Source organism: Podarcis muralis, chromosome 17, assembly GCF_964188315.1.
Source record: "Podarcis muralis chromosome 17, rPodMur119.hap1.1, whole genome shotgun sequence".
Lineage (NCBI taxonomy): Eukaryota > Metazoa > Chordata > Lepidosauria > Squamata > Lacertidae > Podarcis > Podarcis muralis.
This window is the reverse complement of record NC_135671.1, coordinates 41,407,261-41,424,973: the sequence shown is the minus strand read 5'-3', so window position 1 is coordinate 41,424,973 and position 17,713 is coordinate 41,407,261. Positions and strand designations below refer to the sequence as shown.

The 17,713-nt window shown below is 47.6% G+C and overlaps 1 protein-coding gene across 2 annotated transcripts in view; it reads left to right on the top strand.

The window, feature by feature from the left end:
• The first annotated feature begins 4,533 nt into the window (after nucleotides 1–4,533).
• Nucleotides 4,534–17,713, top strand: part of LOC114587821 (caM kinase-like vesicle-associated protein) — a 47,301-nt gene continuing 34,121 nt past the window's right edge. The window contains exon 1 of one of the 2 annotated variants that reach the window (XM_077921516.1): nucleotides 4,534–4,729. The gene's annotated coding sequence lies outside the window, so the exon portion shown is untranslated. Of the gene's footprint in view, nucleotides 4,730–17,469; nucleotides 17,535–17,713 lie in introns of those variants that run through there. The other variant, XM_077921517.1, reaches the window with a different exon arrangement.

Sequence of the window (17,713 nt, the reverse complement as noted above, 5' to 3'; positions counted from 1 at the left end):
GCTGCTTCACTGGGCTGCCGTTTGGCATGAGCCGTGGCCTCCTGGTGCTCAGCAATGCCTCCTTCCTCTGGGATGTTCTTTTGCCCTGTCTCCCTTCACACTTTATCACCAGAAGCACCTGTCAAGACACACCCCTTGGCAGCCATTGCTTTCCCTCCCACTGCTGGGCGTGCCTTGCATCCCTTCTCTGCAGCCTCTCTGGAGTTAACATTTACACACGGAGAGAGAGAGAAAGATGCAGTCTCATTTGAGTTTATTTTCCTCTCGCTTCCTGCTACAAGGAGCTTTGTTCAGCCGCGCCTCCGCCCCCCATAATGCCGTGCATGGCCAGAGCTTTCTCTGAGTTGCACATCTTTAAGGGTTTACAGCAGCGAAGAGAAGTCATTATCCTGTTGAAGGGAGGGAGGGAGGGAGGGGAGAGAAGCAGCCTCAAAGAGCAGATGTGACTCACGCTCATCCTGGTGCTGACGCCACCCTCTGCAAGCAGGCAGTGGGAGGCTTGGGCAGAGCACTCTGGGGGCCCTGGCTTCCAGCCCCATACCTCCCCCACTTTGTCTGCTCTTTGACCTGAGCCTATAGCCTGGGAGTCTCCGGCTCCCCTGCCCCACCCAGAGCCGTAGCCGGGTGATCTTGCGCCCCTGGCAGAACCGTCCAGGTTGCTCCCCCTAGCCATGGACAAATTAGCTCTTCTTTCTGCCTCTCCTCCAACCCTGCCCCCCCCATTCAATTCACCCTCTAAAACCATTTCTTATGAGGCAATAATCAATATTTATATTTACGGACATATTTTAAGCTGATTTTGTGCCCCCCCCCCATTGCCTGCGCCCCTGGCGGGTGCCCACCTCACCACCCCCTAGCTATGGCCCTGGCCCCATCAGGCACTAAAATTGCTTCTTCTCCCTTCAGAGCTCCAGCCAGAACCCAAGAACTCCTTCCCTTCTTTGCTTTTCATCAGCATTCGACTGTCTCTCTGGGAATAGCAGTTCCTAAATCGGGTACGGCTGCTCCCATTCAGCAAATGGTGCTAATTTCCTTTCACAGCCCAAGCAGAGCTGTGATTGCATCTTGTCAAGTGTGCCGAGGTGTTCTGGACGGCTGTTCTCTTATTCGTCCCACCCCAGAGGTGGCTGCATCCTTCCGTATGTGTGACAGACAGTCAAAAGGAGGTGAACTGAGGAAGGGATGTAGGCTGGGGAGGAGAGGGGGGATGAGTTCCCCAACTTTGGGGTGGGGCGTTCATCCCTGTATTCTCAGTTAAAATTTGGTGACCATGCTAGGAGGGTCCAGGAAAGGGATTAGAAAGCTGTAAGCTGTCACTGGCGAAGTAAAGCCAAGTGAGATGCTGACTGGAGGGAGGGGCAGAGGAGCGTGGAGCTCTGAGCCCCTCGGGAGATTAAACTGTTATTAATATTTTGAAGAAACACTGATTCCCTTCTAATGCCGCTGTCGTGGCTGGTTTTTAAGAAAAATATGCAGGATGCTATGGCTGTTGTGTCTTTATCCTTCTCTTACCCCCAAGGAGCTTACGAGGTCCTCCCACCACCATCTATGTGTATCCTCACAACGACCTTGCAAGGTAGGTTAGGCTGAGATAGGTTGACTGGCTCACAGTCACCCAGTGAGCTTCATAGCTGAGCAGGAATTGAACCTGAGTCTTCCTGGTGCTAGTCTGACATTTAAGAGCTGTGGGGTGTGAGGGCACAATGCCAGGTCTGAGAAGGCAGGAAGCAGGACTGGGGAATCTGCACCCTCCAAATATTGCCCTGTACAGCTGTGACCATTGGCCATGCTGACCAGTTCAGCAAGTGCTGGAGGACCACAGGTCCCCTGTCCTCTGGCCAGCAGAGAGAATGGGGTCCAAACAGAGATTGTCATTGGCTGCCCAGCATCAGCAGAAGAGAAGGACTTGCACCGCAGTTGGGAAGGCAGTTTGCTCCCTGTGCTGCTTCAGGAGGAAGGGCAGGATCAAAATTCAGTAAACAACAAAGCCGTGAAGCTTCCCTTGAGCTGCTGATACATTCCTCTTTGGCCTGGATTATACTAGTTTGGCTACATGGGGAGCCGCAAAAAGGATCAGATGTAGATAATGCCCCACTTAAAGCCGCAAAGGGAGAGGGACCTGGCCCTGTCTGCTCTCCTGCTGGAACAAGGCCACATTTTGCTCTCTCTTAATGTATCCCAATGCTTGGCTCCTGCTATTCCAGCCCTTGGCTTTCCGACTTGTGACCTCCCTTAACCTCAGCCTCTGCTCCTCTTTCTTGTTCCTCTTTCTTGTAAGATGAGACCTGCAGGATTTGGCCAAAGGCCCATGCAGTCCCTCATCTTGGTCTCACTGTCCAACCAGCTGCTCTGGGGAAGCTCCCAAGCAGGACCTGAGTGCAACAGCGCACTCCCCACTGGGTGATTCCCAGGGACGGCTGCTCAATGGCAGAATGAGTAGGACAGAGCTATTGGTTGCTTCTCCTCTTGCTTCTGCCTCCGTTCTTCCAGGAAGTGGGTTTGCTTAATAGCAGTTGGCGGGTTTGGGGTCAGAAGGCCGAACTGCTCTCAGTGTGCCACAGGGCTGGCTTACCACTTTTTGAAGCAATTGAAGCGCATTGCCATGGGGAAAGTCCATTTTAAGTCCAGAGTTTTGACATTTCCTAATTGCCACTAACAAATAAGGCTGTGTGCCCAACCTGCATGGCCTAGGGCTTTGAGTAGAACCCAAGCGTCCTGCCACCCCCCCTCCTTCCACAGCGGAAATTGTGTATCTCACACCCACAGAGGTTCCTGCTGCAGCAAATAGATTTGCAGATTACACATTCAGACAGACGTTGCTCTCAAGTTGGTGCCACTATGATGCACTTGTGCATGGGGTGAGGCACCATCACAAAGGTCTGCACACCCCTTAGGAAATATTCTGCACATGCACACATACTGCTCTTTCTGGAAGAAACTGCAACAAAACCAAACCACAAGTGCACAGCGTTAAACTCCCCCTGCTGATTTATAAGCCCAGGCTCCATAACACACCAGAGGTTTATGCAACTGCTGCAATAGAATGAATGCAAACAGGCCATTGCATATACCGTATGCACACACTTAAAGAAAATGCATTTGGTTCTAGAATTTTCCAGCTCTACAGCTCCATGCAAATAATCAGCTACATAAAAATGCACAGTTGTTTACAGAGAAGATATGGGAAGGCACCGAATTTCTTAGGAACAGTTGCATTAGTGCAGTCCCTGGTCATTTTCTCCCTTTCTCCCAGCTCCCATCACTTGCCCCTGCTCCAAGCTCCTTCCATGCACCCCTGTATCTTGCTATCCAGTTGTACCCCTTGATTTACCCGTCACTGCATGTATACAGACACACATATTTGTTTATTTGTTTCCAAGCTGCCTTCATAAGCAGAGTTCTCTGGTATGATGTTCACAGCCCACCATCCTACCCCGGCCGTGTCCTGTTCCCTTTCCTTTGCTGCCACGGGGAGGAAGGGTTTGCGGATGCTGACTTTCTGTTTCTTTTTACAGTGTGATGAGTCCAAGAGGGGGACCTTCAGGTGTCAGGCAGCCCCCAGCATGTCGCTTGACCTGTGTGATCAATATGCCAGATGGGAAGCAAAAACGGGGAGAAATGCCGGCAAACCAAGAAGCCTGTTACAAAAGAAGCAGAAATGGAGATGGCGGGGTGGGTGGGTGGAGAATATAGAGAGCAGCACAACAACACGATCACTCTTCTGATCTGGAGAAAAGCTGCTTGCTAATACCAAATATGAGAGGCAAACGCTGATCATAAAACAAAAGCCATCTATTGAGTCTTCAGAATTGACAATTCGCAAGAGCATACATTGATGTATCCCAAAACTTACTACACACAGAGAGTCTCTGTGACAGAAACGCGCACAGAGGAGAAAGAGAGAGAGGTCTCTGATATACTAGTCTAAAGGAAGGCAATACACTTTGCAGATCCCAACTGGGATAACAGGACTATAACCTCCCCCCCCCCCCCCCGCCTCTCCTTTGTGGTGGAAAGGCACAAATGCATCAGCAACCGGCTCGCAAACACAAACTTGCACCCGTTGGTCCTCCTCTTCCACAGCTGCGGTGGTCGGAGAGGAGCAAAGGGGCGCTTCGCTGCACGCCCGGGCAGCTCTGCAAATACTTGCCAACATACCAAACTCCCCCCCCCCGCCCCCCGCCCGGCAGCCACAACCACCTGCTGTGCAAACGTCAGAGAGAAGCAGATGTAAAGGATGTGGCGCAGGTAAGTACAGGTCCCTTGAGGCAGGCAGAGCCACGAAGATGTGCAGCGACTGAGGGACCATTCTCACATGTGCTGATGTGCGTGCATTTGCACGCACGCGCTCACACACACATGCAATATTTCACAGAGCAGGCACACTGCCTCTGACACAAACATACACACGCACACACGTCCACCCTCCCTCTTGCCCTCTCTTTGCCTAAATCACATGTCCCCAGCCTCGGGCTCTCCATGTGTTCCTGGGTCTCTCCTCCCTCGGCGCCCCCCGCCCCAGCAGCCGCTCCCGCCCCTGCTTTCTTCTCCTTGGGCTCTCTGCCAGGCAGGCTGTGCTCACACACTCTGCCAGGGAGCGCAGAGGCAGGCAGCTCCGTGCCATGGCTGAGCCATCCCAAGCTGCCGACCCTGTGCCCCGTGGCAAGCTGTAACGTGGGAACTCATCCCGCCAGCCCCAGGAGGGGGAGGGACGCGCAGCTCCCCCCAGGTAGGAAGCGGGAGGGGGCAGCAGGAGGGCTGGGGGATGGAGGAGTTTGCATTTCGCGCAAGTACACGGGAGAAGGATGCAGGAATGGATGGACCGCAGGTGGCGCGCAGGGCGTGCATGGAGCTAAGATTGTGACTGGAGACTGGGGTGCAGGAGCGCAGGAACCAGAAGTTGGGATACAAAGGTGGGCTAGGATTCTGACCTGGAAATGGGAGGGGCAGCATGCTGGGTGCGCCACAGCTCAAGCGATTCCATTCTTTAGACACCCAGAAAGTTTAGGAGCATCTTTGGGACGGGGCAGAAGTTCCCTCTGGGTTGAGGACAGGGCTGTGAGAAGAGGGCTGCACAGTAAAGGAGAAAGAGCAGAGGCGCTTTGGGTGCTGAGGGAAAGCGGTGAATAAAAGGCACTGGCAGCACCGTATAAGAGAGCACACGTGCACACAATCAGAAGGGGTTTTTAAAGCTCCTGCCAATGTATTTGATGCACTCAAACGCCTGCCAGGCAGTAGGAGCTTTGTAAAAGCCTATTCTACATCTCTCAAACACACACACACAGGCGAAAATGGACTACAATATAGCTGTATTGGTGTGTTTGTAATTATATATAATTTACACAGTAGAAGTGGGTTCAAACGTGTGTGTGTGTTTATGTATCCACATTATTTTGAATCTTTTGTGTCTGTGAAAGATAATGCATTCATGTGCACTAATGCATACGTATCTCCTGTTTGTATGCTTTTTCTATTGGTTGGTATATGACCACCTATGTGTCTTTGAGCAAGCACATGTGTGAATCAATAGACCATTGTTCTCACCTAGCTACATTTGTGTGCATGGACAGATAGATGTGTTTAGGTAACATGTGCATGCAAGTCACAGGGTTCTTTCCAGTGCCTTGGCAGGAACTTTACAAGTGTGTGTGTGTGTGTGTGTGTGTGTGTGTGTGTGTGTGCTGCATTGCTCACAGGGTCTCTCTCTCTCTCTCTCTCTCTCTCTCTCTCTCTCTCTCACACACACACACACACACACACACACACACACCCCACAAGCATAGTCTTTTACTGCAATCTATTGGATTTAAAATAACAGTCATCAGCTACTACAGTTTATTACAGAAGAAGGATCACAAAATTCAGTTCTGGTGGTGGAGTCAGCATGGTATATGGGAAGTCCACTGGACTTCTGAGAATCAGTAATCCTCATGGTTCTGGAAAGATGATTCCAGGAGACCTGGGACATGATCTCAGTGGCCGGCTTCCTCCCTGACACTCCCTGCCCTTTCCTTCAAGAGTTTGAGATCCTCTCCCTTCCACCTCTTAGGAGTCCCATTTCTACACTGACTTCTGTTGCACTATTTTGAAAATAGGACAGACTACTAGTGGACCTTGTCTCCTAAGAATCTGTTAGCGCTTCTGCTGATACCCTGTGGGTTCTGTGTAGCATTAACAACATCTGATTGATTCATTAGATCAAATAATATTTGCATTATCGTGTGTGCCTACGTCTAAACTGTGTTGCACATTCTGTTCCAATAATTCTCAGTTGTCAATTATGACGCTTGGATGTGCAACAAACTGAGGTCTCCAATTCCCTAACCCCTCTGTTCTCACACAATTCTGCTTGTAGAGTTATATCAGGACTAAACATGCATGGAGAATAGGAAAAACCTGTTCTGTAACCCTTCTGGCACATAAGAGTGGTTGTAATGCCTTCTATTCCTTGTTAGGAGATCTTGAGCATGTGCCCTGTTGTGTGCGTGTGTGCTTAGACTTGTGAGTGTGCTGCACAACTGCATGTTGTAAGCGCATGGATTAAACTAACTCAGCTCTGAAAGAGGATAAGATCACAGGGGACTTTTGAATATATATTCTCCCTCTCCCATAATGCTGTGACTGCTCAGGATCACCCAATGAAATTGATTGGCAGTAGATTCAGGACAGACAAAAGAAAGCACTTGTCACATTATTAATTTACAGAATTCATTGCTGGAGGATAACGTGATGGTTCACTGTCACAGGTAGCTTTGAAGGGAGATCAGATGAATTCAGGGGGATAGATCTATCAAAGGCTAGTGGCCATGGCAGAAACGCTCCACAAAACCTCCATGTTCAGAGGCAGTGCACCATGCAAGGTCAGTTGCTGGGAGGCAGAATCAGGAGGGGGCTCGTGCCTTTGCCCCTGGTTTATGCATCTGCCTGACCGCTATGGAAAATGGGATGCAGGACTAAGTGGATTTTTGGTCAGGGCTTCCATTATGCTCTCATGAAGCATCTCCTGCCTGCTCAGTCCTGTGCTCCAGGTATGGAAATGTTAAAATTAATCTCATCCAAGCAGAAACATCCTTATATCTCCCCCATCCCTTTCCCCAAAGGCAGAGTTATGCAATCTGGGGATCTTTCCTTGAAAACCCTTCTATCAAGTTGTGCGTATTTGCTGTGGAGGCACCAAATGGGACAATGATCAGCAGATCACTTACCTGGGATCACCTGGGTGGTAGAATAAGGATGGACCTTCTCACTGAACTTGGGAAATTAGGAAACAATTCTCTGGCATGGTCTCCAACTCTCTTGGACAATCCTATTTGCACCTTCTGTCCTTCGTGGGATAATGCATGTTCTCTCTTTCTTTTTCTCTCTTTCTTTCTGAGGGGTGCAAGGAAGTTAGACTCTCTGGTTTTTAGACAGTAGGCTGTGAGTGCATTCACACTCAGAGCCAGGACAACCTGTTAGGTGAAAATTAACTTTGCTTCCCCTTCCACCCTGGATCCTGGTTTCCTTCTCGACCTCATTAAAGCGTTTCCCAATCGCATTGTGCACTGACTGGTATGATTCTACAGGGTTTCTGTAAGGATCTCTCTTAGCCCTGTCTGGAGGTGCCAGCTGCACTGAGCCTGAGGATGCGCTGCCTCTTAGCTGCCTCTCTTCCCCTTGGAGGGGTTTCCGATGAGCCTGGATTCTCATGCCCTCCAGGTTCAGCCATCCCTGTTCCTGCTAGACCTTCTTCTGGACAGAATAACCCACACAGATCATGTACCCTGACTGGCTTTGCCACTGTGGCAATCTGGTCCAGGCTCAAAGCAGAGAAAGGTCGGGCATGAATTGCCATGAGCAAGCTGCATTCACAAGTGGGGCAGCAGAGTGAGCAAGAGAGGAGCCGGACCCCGAGGCTATCTGGGACTAGGAGCATGCCTCACACACATGGCGTGCGGAACATGTTTCCGATGAGGCATCTTGCTTAGGGGAAAAGGCTTAAGAGGTCAGAGATTTTTAGGTTGGAGGTGGGTGGGAAGACAACCAGCTGAGGGGTTTATAGCCATTTATAAAATTAGGAGTGAATGAGTTACTTTCTCTCAGAGTAGCAGGCACTGCTTCCCATAGGCACCGTGAGCACAACATGCTCGCATGCCTTGGCCACCACAGATCTGACACCCACAGAGGAGAACTTTCCTGTCTCCTCCAAGGCTACCGTGCTTTTTGGGCTGAGTCAATTCTCACATTTACAGCTGCCAGTCAGCAAGTGTAGAGGAACCAAGTCTTGAGAAATGCAGACACATGTGTGAACCAGCCCATCTGCTGAAATTCAGGCCAAACCAAATGGAAAAACTTGTTCACATAACACAGAATAATCCCTTGAGCACACCTGGCCCCCAATTTTATGGGTGTGGGTGTGTTAGCAAGCCCCCTCCAGCACCAAGCAGTCCCCACCTGCCCCACCCTGTGCCCCCCCACTGCTTCCCCTCCTAGGGCTGCCACTGCTGCAGTTGCCAACCTCAGCCTCCCCTTTGCAAGGGAAAGGCTTTGCCCAGCAGCCTTGCTGTAATGGAGCAGAGAACTGAGCATCCCCTTAGCCCATTTGAGCACTGTTAGCAGGTGAGGCCGGGAGCAAGCTGGAGCATGCCGGGAAGCTGGGGCCTGGAGCTGGACAACTCTTGGGGGGAGTGGCAGTGTCCGCTCTGCTGGACCAGGCCAAGGTGCTTGGCCCTGGCAAATGCGCACTGTGATGGGTCTTGCTGCCAGGCCTGGCTGTGCTGTTGTTCTGTTATTGTTTTGTAGTATCTGTAAATTTTATTTTTAGTACTGTATCTGTAAAAGTTATCCCAGGAGTTGGGATAGCTCAGTCAGTTGAGCGTGGGACTCATACTCTCAGGGTCATGGGTTCAAGCCCCATGTTGAACAAAAGATTTCTGCATTGCAGGGTGTTGGACTAGATGACCCTTGGCGTCCCTTCCAACACTACAATTCTATGGTTATTTTATAAGCTGTCTTGAGAATGCCTGAAGGGCAGAGTATGCATTTGAGATATCAATGTTCTCTTGTGGTGGGGAATTGGAGAGGCTCTCCAGACCTTGTTGGACTCCAAGTCTCATTATCGCCAGCATGGCCAATGGCCAGGGATGATAGGCTCAACATCTGGAGGGCCAGAGGTTCCCCAGCCCTGGCTTATGGAAGTAATTGCCATGTGATACTAGGTTAAACAGCAAAGCAAATTAAGAACAGGACATCCATGGTCACAGGCTGATGATGATGATACCGTGAATGAAACTGCTGGGAACTGTATTCTGGAGTTTTGAGGTAAAGCGTGGATCACACCCAACTCAGTTTTTCCACTCTAATCCGGAGAGGCTGTTTAGTGTTTGGATCAACACCTGGAAGTCGGTGTCTGGATGAGGGAAAATGAACTGAAGATGAATCCTGAGGAGAGAACTGAGGAGATCTATTTGTCCAGGGCTAGGAGGACAGCATACCTGCCAGCACCCAAAGAAGCAAGTGTCTGGTTTGAGGTATCCCTCAATTCCAAATTTTCATTGGAAGCCCAAGTAGCAAGGAGTGCCTTAGCCCACTTCTGGTTGGTGCACCAACTAGGGCTGTTCCTGGACTGAGCTAGCCTGGCCTCAGTGACCTATCTGGGATAGATTATTGCAAAGCAGTCTATGCAGGGCTTTCCTTGAAGATTGTCTGGACACTTCAACTGTGCAGAATTCTGCTACCGGGCTGCCAGTGGAGCAACCTGTAGGGATTATGTAACACCAATTCCAAAATCTATTCATTGGCTGCCTGTGAATTGTTTTTGTCGTTTAGTTGTTTAGTCGTGTCCGACTCTTCGTGACCCCATGGACCAGAGCACGCCAGGCACTCCTGTCTTCCACTGCCTCCTGCAGTTTGGTCAAACTCATGCTGGTAGCTTCGAGAACACTATCCAACCATCTTGTCCTCTGTCGTCCCCTTCTCCTTGTGCCCTCCATCTTTCCCAACATCAGGGTCTTTTCCAGGGAGTCTTCTCTTCTCATGAGGTGGCCAAAGTATTGGAGTCTCAGCTTCAGGATCTGTCCTTTCAGTGAGCACTCAGGGCTGATTTCCTTAAGAATGGATAGGTTTGATCTTCTTGCAGTCCATGGGACTGTCAAGAGTCTCCTCCAGCACCATAATTCAAAAGCATCAATTCTTCGGCGATCAGCCTTCTTAATGGTCCAGCTCTCACTTCCATACATCACTACTGGGAAAGCCATAGCTTTAACTATATGGACCTTTGTTGGCAAGGTGATGTCTCTGATTTTTAAAATGCTGTCTAGGTTTATCATTGCTTTTCTCCCAAGAAGCAGGCGTCTTTTAATTTCGTGGCTGCTGTCACCATCTGCAGTGATCATGGAGCCCGAGAAAGTAAAATCTCTCACTGCCTCCATTTCTTCCCCTTCTATTTGCCAGAAGGTGATGGGCCCAGTGGCCATGATCTTCGTTTTTTTGATGTTGAGCTTCAAACCATATTTTGCGCTCTCCTCTTTCACCCTCATTTAAAGGTTCTTTAATTCCTCCCCACTTTCTGCCATCAAGGTTGTGTCATCTGCATATCTGAGGTTGTTGATATTTCTTCCGGCAATCTTAATTCATCCAGTCCAGCCTTTCGCATGATGAATTCTGCATATAAGTTAAATAAGCAGGGAGACAATATACAGCCTTGTTGTACTCCTTTCCCAATTTTGAACCAATCAGTTGTTCCATATCCAGTTCTAACTGTAGCTTCTTGTCCCACAAAGAGATTTCTCAGGAGACAGATGAGATGATCAGGCACTCCCATTTCTTTAAGAACTTGCCATAGTTTGCTGTGGTTGACACAGTCAAAGGCTTTTGTGTAGTCAATGAAGCAGAAGTAGATGTCTTTCTGGAACTCTCTAGCTTTCTCCATAATGCAGCGCATATTTGCAATTTGATCTCTGGTTCCTCTGCCCCTGCGAAATCCAGCTTGCACTTCTGGGAGTTCTCGGTCCACATACTGCTTAAGCCTGCCTTGTAGAATTTTAAGCATAACCTTGCTAGCGTGTGAAATGAGTGCAATTGTGCGGTAGTTGGAGCATTCTTTGGCACTACCCTTCTTTGGGATTGGGATGTAGACTGATCTTCTCCAATCCTCTGGCCACTGCTGAGTTTTCCAAACTTGCTGGCATATTGAGTGTAGCACCTTCACAGCATCATCTTTTAAAATTTTAAATAGTTCAGCTGGAATACCATCACTTCCACTGGCCTTGTTGTTAGCAGTGCTTTCTAAGGCCCATTTGACTTCACTCTCCAGGATGTCTGGCTCAAGGTCAGCAACCACACTACCTGGGGTGTACGAGCCATCCATATCTTTCTGGTATAATTCCTCTGTGTATTCTTGCCACCTCTTCTTGATGTCTTCTGCTTCTGTTAGGTCTTTACCACTTTTGTCCTTTATTATGGCAATCTTTGTACGAAATGTTCCTTTCATATCTCCAGTTTTCTTGAACAGATCTCTGGTTCTTCCCATTCTGTTGTTTTCCCCTATTTGTTTGCATTGCTCATTTAAGAAGGCCTTCTTCTCTCTCCTTGCTATTCTTTGGAAATCTGCATTCAATTTCCTGTATCTTTCACTATCTCCCTCGCATTTTGCTTGCCTTCTCTCCCCCGCTATTTGTAAGGCCTCGTTGGACAGCCACTTTGCTTTCTTGCATTTCCTTTTCATTGGGATGGTTTTCGTTGCTGCCTCCTATATAATGTTACGAGCCTCCATCCATAGTTCTTCAGGCACTCTGTCCACCAAATCTAAATCGTTAAACCTGTTCCTCACTTCCACTGTGTATTCATAAGGGATTTGACTTAGATTGTATCTTACCGGCCCAGTGATTTTTCCTACTTTCTTCAGTTTAAGCTTGAATTTTGCTATAAGAAGCTGATGATCTGAGCCACAGTCAGCTCCAGGTCTTGTTTTTGCTGACTGTATAGAGCTTCTCCATCTTTAGCTGCAGAGAATATAATCAATCACATTTTGATGCTGCCCATCTGGTGATGTCCATGTGTTGTATTGTTGGAAAAGAGTGTCTGTGATGACCAGCTTGTTCTCTTGACAGAACTCTATTAGCCTTTGCCCTGCTTCGTTTTGATCTCCAAGGCCAAACTTGCCAGTTGTTCCTTTTATCTCTTGACTCCCTACGTTAGCATTCCAATCCCCTATAATGAGAAGAACATCCTTCTTTGGTGTCACTTCTATAATGTGTTGTAAGTCTTCATAGAATTGGTCAATTTCAGTTTCTTCAGCACCAGTAGTTGGTGCATAAACTTGGATTACTGTGATGTTAAAAGGTCTGCCTTGTATTCGTATCAAGATCATTCTATCATTTTTGAGATTGCATCCCAGTACAGCTTTCGCCACTCTTTTGTTGACTATGAGGGCCACTCCATTTCTTTTACGGGATTCTTGCCCACAGTAGTAGATGTGATGGTCATCTGAACTGAAGTCGCCCATTCCCGTCCATTTTAGTTCACTGATGCCCAGGATGTCAATATTTATTCTTGCCATCTCATTTTTGACCACATCCAACTTACCCAGGTTCATGGTTCTTACATTCCAGGTTCCTATGCAATATTTTTCTTTACAGCATTGGACTTTCCTTTCACTTCCAGGCATATCCACAACTGAGCGTCCTTTTGGCTTTGGCCCAGCCGCTTCATCAGCTCTGAATCTACTTGTATTTGCCCTCCGCTCTTCCTCAGTAGCATGTTGGGGCTCATCTTCCAGCGTCATGACTTTTATATGCCTGTTGTCTTTGTCCATGGAGTTTTCTTGGCAAGGATACTGGAGTGGCTTGCCGGTTCCTGCTCCAGGTGGATCATGTTTGGTCAAAACTCTCCACTATGACCTGTTCATCTTGGGTGCCCTCCTCGGCATTGTTCATGGCTTCTCTGAGTTCTTCAAGCCCCTTTGCCACGGCAAGGCAGTGATCCATGAAGGGGACGTGATCCACGAAGGGGCCTGTGAATTACCTTGCATTATTTAAGATATTGCTATTAGCCTCTAACTATGGGACGCGGGTGGCGCTGTGGGTAAAACCTCAGCGCCTAGGACTTGCCGATCGCATGGTCGGCGGTTCGAATCCCCGCGGCGGGGTGCGCTCCCGTTGCTTGGTCCCAGCGCCTGCCAACCTAGCAGTTCGAAAGCACCCCCGGGTGCAAGTAGATAAATAGGGAAGGTAAACGGCGTTCCGTGTGCTGCTCTGGTGCTGGTTCGCCGGAGCAGCTTCGTCACGCTGGCCACGTGACCCAGAAGTGTCTGCGGACAGCGCTGGCTCCCGGCCTCTAGAGTGAGATGAGCGCACAACCCTAGAGTCTGTCAAGACTGGCCCATACGGGCAGGGGTACCTTTACCTTTATTAGCCTCTAAAGCCCTGAACGACTTGGGACCCAGGTACCTAAATGGATGTCTGTCCCTATCCTGTTCACCACGTGCCATGGGGTCAGCTGGAGAGATCCTGTTTGCAGTCTCACCCCCACCCCTGAGACACTAGGAGGGTGACCTGTCCCATCAGGGCATTTTCTGTGGTGGCTTCCCAATTCTGAAACTTCTTCCTTGGGGATCGAAACTAAAGATTGTCTTATTTCACCAGACATTTGGTTGAAGAGTATTTACTATTGTATTTAACTGATCTGCTACTCTCTTGTCTACTCTGTAGCTCATGGAATTTTATTGATTTTATAGTAGTTTTATTTATGTTTCTTTTTTTGTTTCCCATTTACACACATACATTTTCATGCCTGTTGTAAGTCATCTTGGGCTCCATATTTGAGGGAAAGTGTGGCCTTCAAGGCACACTCGCATCATATATGCAAAGCCCATGGCTTCCCTGCTCCCAATAATCCTGGGAACTGTAGTGGATTAAGGGTGCTGGGAATTATAGCTCTGTTAAAGTGGTATAAATGGGCTTTCAATGTATGGTGTGGATTTGACTTTGTCTAACAAACAACTTATTCAATTTTTCTTTTAGGATCTAGGACTCAGATGGGAATTTGAACAGAATATAGTCATAGAAAGTAGTTCTGGTTGTAGCAATAGGCACTCATTGCACTTAGAAAATGAAAAATACTTCACAGACATTACCTGAGTAATCCTCACAACTATTCTGTAAGATAGGTCAATATTATAATCCCCACTCTGAACAAGGAAGGGAATGAGGTTAAGGCCAGAAATAAACAACAGCCTGTTATTGTTTTTCCAGAGAGCTGAAGGCAGTTTTAAAGAGAGACCACTATTCACTTTTTTAAAGAAGAGAATAAAAATATAAAATTGAAAGATTTGTTAAAATACTTTCTTATTGCTGCAAGTCCACCAATTGCCCAAATATGGAAAACATAGTCTGAAATAAACACCTCATTGTGGTGGAGTAATATATGGAAAAATGCAGGACATTAAAAACTTATATGGTACACCCATTTTTTTAACTGTTGTCTCAGTTTGGTGGGATTTATGTAAATGAATACATTAAAAAAGAAATAAATACATTTGTCTCTTCTTGACGTAGGTGACCCTGTGGTTTAAACCACAGAGCCTAGGGCTTGCCGATCGGAAGGTCGGCAGTTCAAATCTCTGTGATGGGGTGAGTTCCCGTTGCTCGGTCCCTGCTCCTGCCAACCTAGCAGTTTGAAAGCATGAAGTGCAAGTAGATAAATAGGTACCGCTCCGGCGGGAAGGTAAATGGCGTTTCCGTGCGCTGCTCTGGTTCGCCAGAAGCGGCTTAGTCATGCTGGCCACATGACCTGGAAAAACTGTCTGCAGACAAATGTCAGCTCCCTCAGCCAGTAAAGCTACAACCCAGAGTCGTCTGCAACTGGACTTAATGGTCAGGGGTCCCTTTACCTTTACGAGCCTCTCATGAAATTTGGGATAAGGACACCTAATTGCTTGAAAAAGTTTCTTGATGTAATATAGAGCCTTTTATTACTGGTACTCCTTATGTCTCTGATAATTTCAGTTGTGGGTCTATGTTTCTGTATATTTTTAAAGTCATATGCGCCACACTTCTTGCTCTCGTTTCTTATGACTGTACTCTCCACTTACCTGTCTGCATCTTATTGCAAATATCCGAATAAGCAGCTTTATCATTTCTTCTTGTGAATATAGCATCCTATGCTCTGGTCCATGGGGTCACGAAGAGTCGGACACGACTAAACGACTAAACAACAACAACATGTCAGCCTTGGTTTGGTTTGGTTTAGTTTTTATGTGTTTGTCTCATGAAGTTTTATTTTGTTATCAGAAAAATACAAGATGGGTGACACCTGGCTTGAGAGCAGTACATGTGAAAAGGATCTAGGAGTCTTGGTTGACCACAAACTTGACATGAGCCAACAGTGTGACGCGGCAGCTAAAAAAGCCAATGCAATTCTGGGCCTCATCAATAGGAGTATAGCATCTGGATCAAGGGAAGTAATAGTGCCACTGTATTCTGCTCTGGTCAGACCTCACCTGGAGTACTGTGTCCAGTTCTGGGCACCACAGTTCAAGAAGGACACTGACAAACTGGAACGTGTCCAGAGGAGGGCAACCAAAATGGTCAAAGGCCTGGAAATGATGCCTTATGAGGAACGGCTAAGGGAGCTGGGCATGTTTAGCCTGGAGAAGAGGAGGTTAAGGGGTGATATGATAGCCATGTTCAAATATATAAAAGGATGTCACATAGTGGAGGGAGAAAGGCTGTTTTCTGCTGCTCCAGAGAAGCGGACACGGAGCAATGGATCCAAACTACAAGAAAGAAGATTCCACCTAAACATTAGGAAGAACTTCCTGACAGTAAGAGCTGTTCGACAGTGGAATTTGCTGCCAAGGAGTGTGGTGGAGTCTCCTTCTTTGGAGGTCTTTAAGCAGAGGCTTGACAACCATATGTCAGGAGTGCTCTGATGGTGTTTCCTGCTTGGCAGGGGGTTGGACTCGATGGCCCTTGTGGTCTCTTCCAACTCTATGATTCTATGATTCTATGAAAAAAAGAAAAGAAAAGAAAGAGGGATCACTATTCATAGTGTGTGCATTTCCCCTACTTCTGCTTCTGGTAAACAGGTTTGGGAGGTTTTTGGCATTGTTTGGAAAGCTTGCAACACCTGTTCAAACCAAAAGGACAAAGGAAATATATGAGTGCACCACAAGGAGCAAAACCAACTAGAATCCCACTATTAAGTCTCTTCAAAACTTCTGTCTGTCCCATCTTAGAGAAGGTGGTTTCTTTAAGGCTATCTGGTGAACTTATGGCAAAAGGTGGGATTTGAAACTAAGATTTGGCTAGCTTGGTTAAGGAGGTTAGAAAGGAAAATATGCACCACAATCTTGGAACAGTAAGAAATCTAAGGGGTCTCAGCATCCCCTTTGGGTTTGGCTCTCTTGGAACAAAGGTCACTGCAGGCATCTGGTGTTTCCTGCTACATTAGGAGGGGTTTTCTACACATAGACATATAGGCTGAGCAGTTGGAAGAAACCATGGCATTAATATTCCTATTGATCCTGTCTAAGCAGGAGATAACCAGAGCATGCACCACTCTGGCCAGACAGTCTGCGGGCAGGGAGGGTCTCAGCCTGCGTACCAGATGGAGCTGGTAGACAGCTGCCCTGGACACAGAATAGACCTGCCCCTCCATGGACAGCTGTGAGTCCAAAATGACTCCCAGGCTGCGCACCTGGTCCTTCAGGGGCACAGTTACCCCATTCAGGAGTCCTCCACACCAGCCCACCCCCTGTCCCCCAAGAACAGTACTTCTGTCCTGTCGGGATTCAACCTCAATCTGTTAGCCGCCATCCATCCTCCAACCGCCTCCAGACACTCACACAGGACTTTCACCACCTTCACTGGTTCCGATTTAAAAGAGGTAGAGCTGGGTATCATCTGCATACTGATGAACACCCAGCCCAACCCCCCTGATGATCTCTCCCAGAGGCTTCATATAGATGTTAAAAAGCATGGGGGAGAGAGAGAAAGAGAGAAAGAGAGAAAATCGGGGGATGCATTAGGAGAAAGCCGGCATACAAATAGAAAATCCTATTATCTGATTCTGCATATTAGTTGTTGTCTGCTATATTTGTGGTGAATACTGAAGCACATCCACTAAATACAGTTTTCTTGTTCTGGTACCAGATTCCACACACACCCTACAATATAGAGAACTTGAAATGTTTGTAATATTTAGCAATTAAATGTACATTTTATTTAATATTTATTTCATAAAATTTATACGTTGCTTGATTGCAAGAAAAGAAAAAAAATCAACCCACAAAGTGGTTTACAAAAAGATAAAACAATAAAGCCAAGAAAAATGTACAGCCTGACTTCAAATCATATAAAGTCAAAGGCCAAGGTCCCTGCTTGTTTACTTAGCACCATCGATGTTCATGGCACTCTATAGAGGCCGGGGGGGGGGGGCCACTACCATGTGATATTTGTTTTGTTTTCCTCCTAGAGCAGTCAGCAGCGGCACCTGCAACCCCTGCCGTGTGATATGCCAAACCGCATTTGAAAGAGGGTGCAATTTCAAAAGCAGTAAGTGTTGCAGCACGCGAGAGGGTCAAGTGTTTCAAAGAAGAGAGGAAAGGCTTTAGAATTCCAGTTTGGTTAGATACAGCTTCCTTGTATGAACCTGAGAAGTTCCGGGAGATTTCCTTCCCATTGTCTCCAAGATTCATGAATGGGACATGCCACTGATCATCCTTCATAGAAGG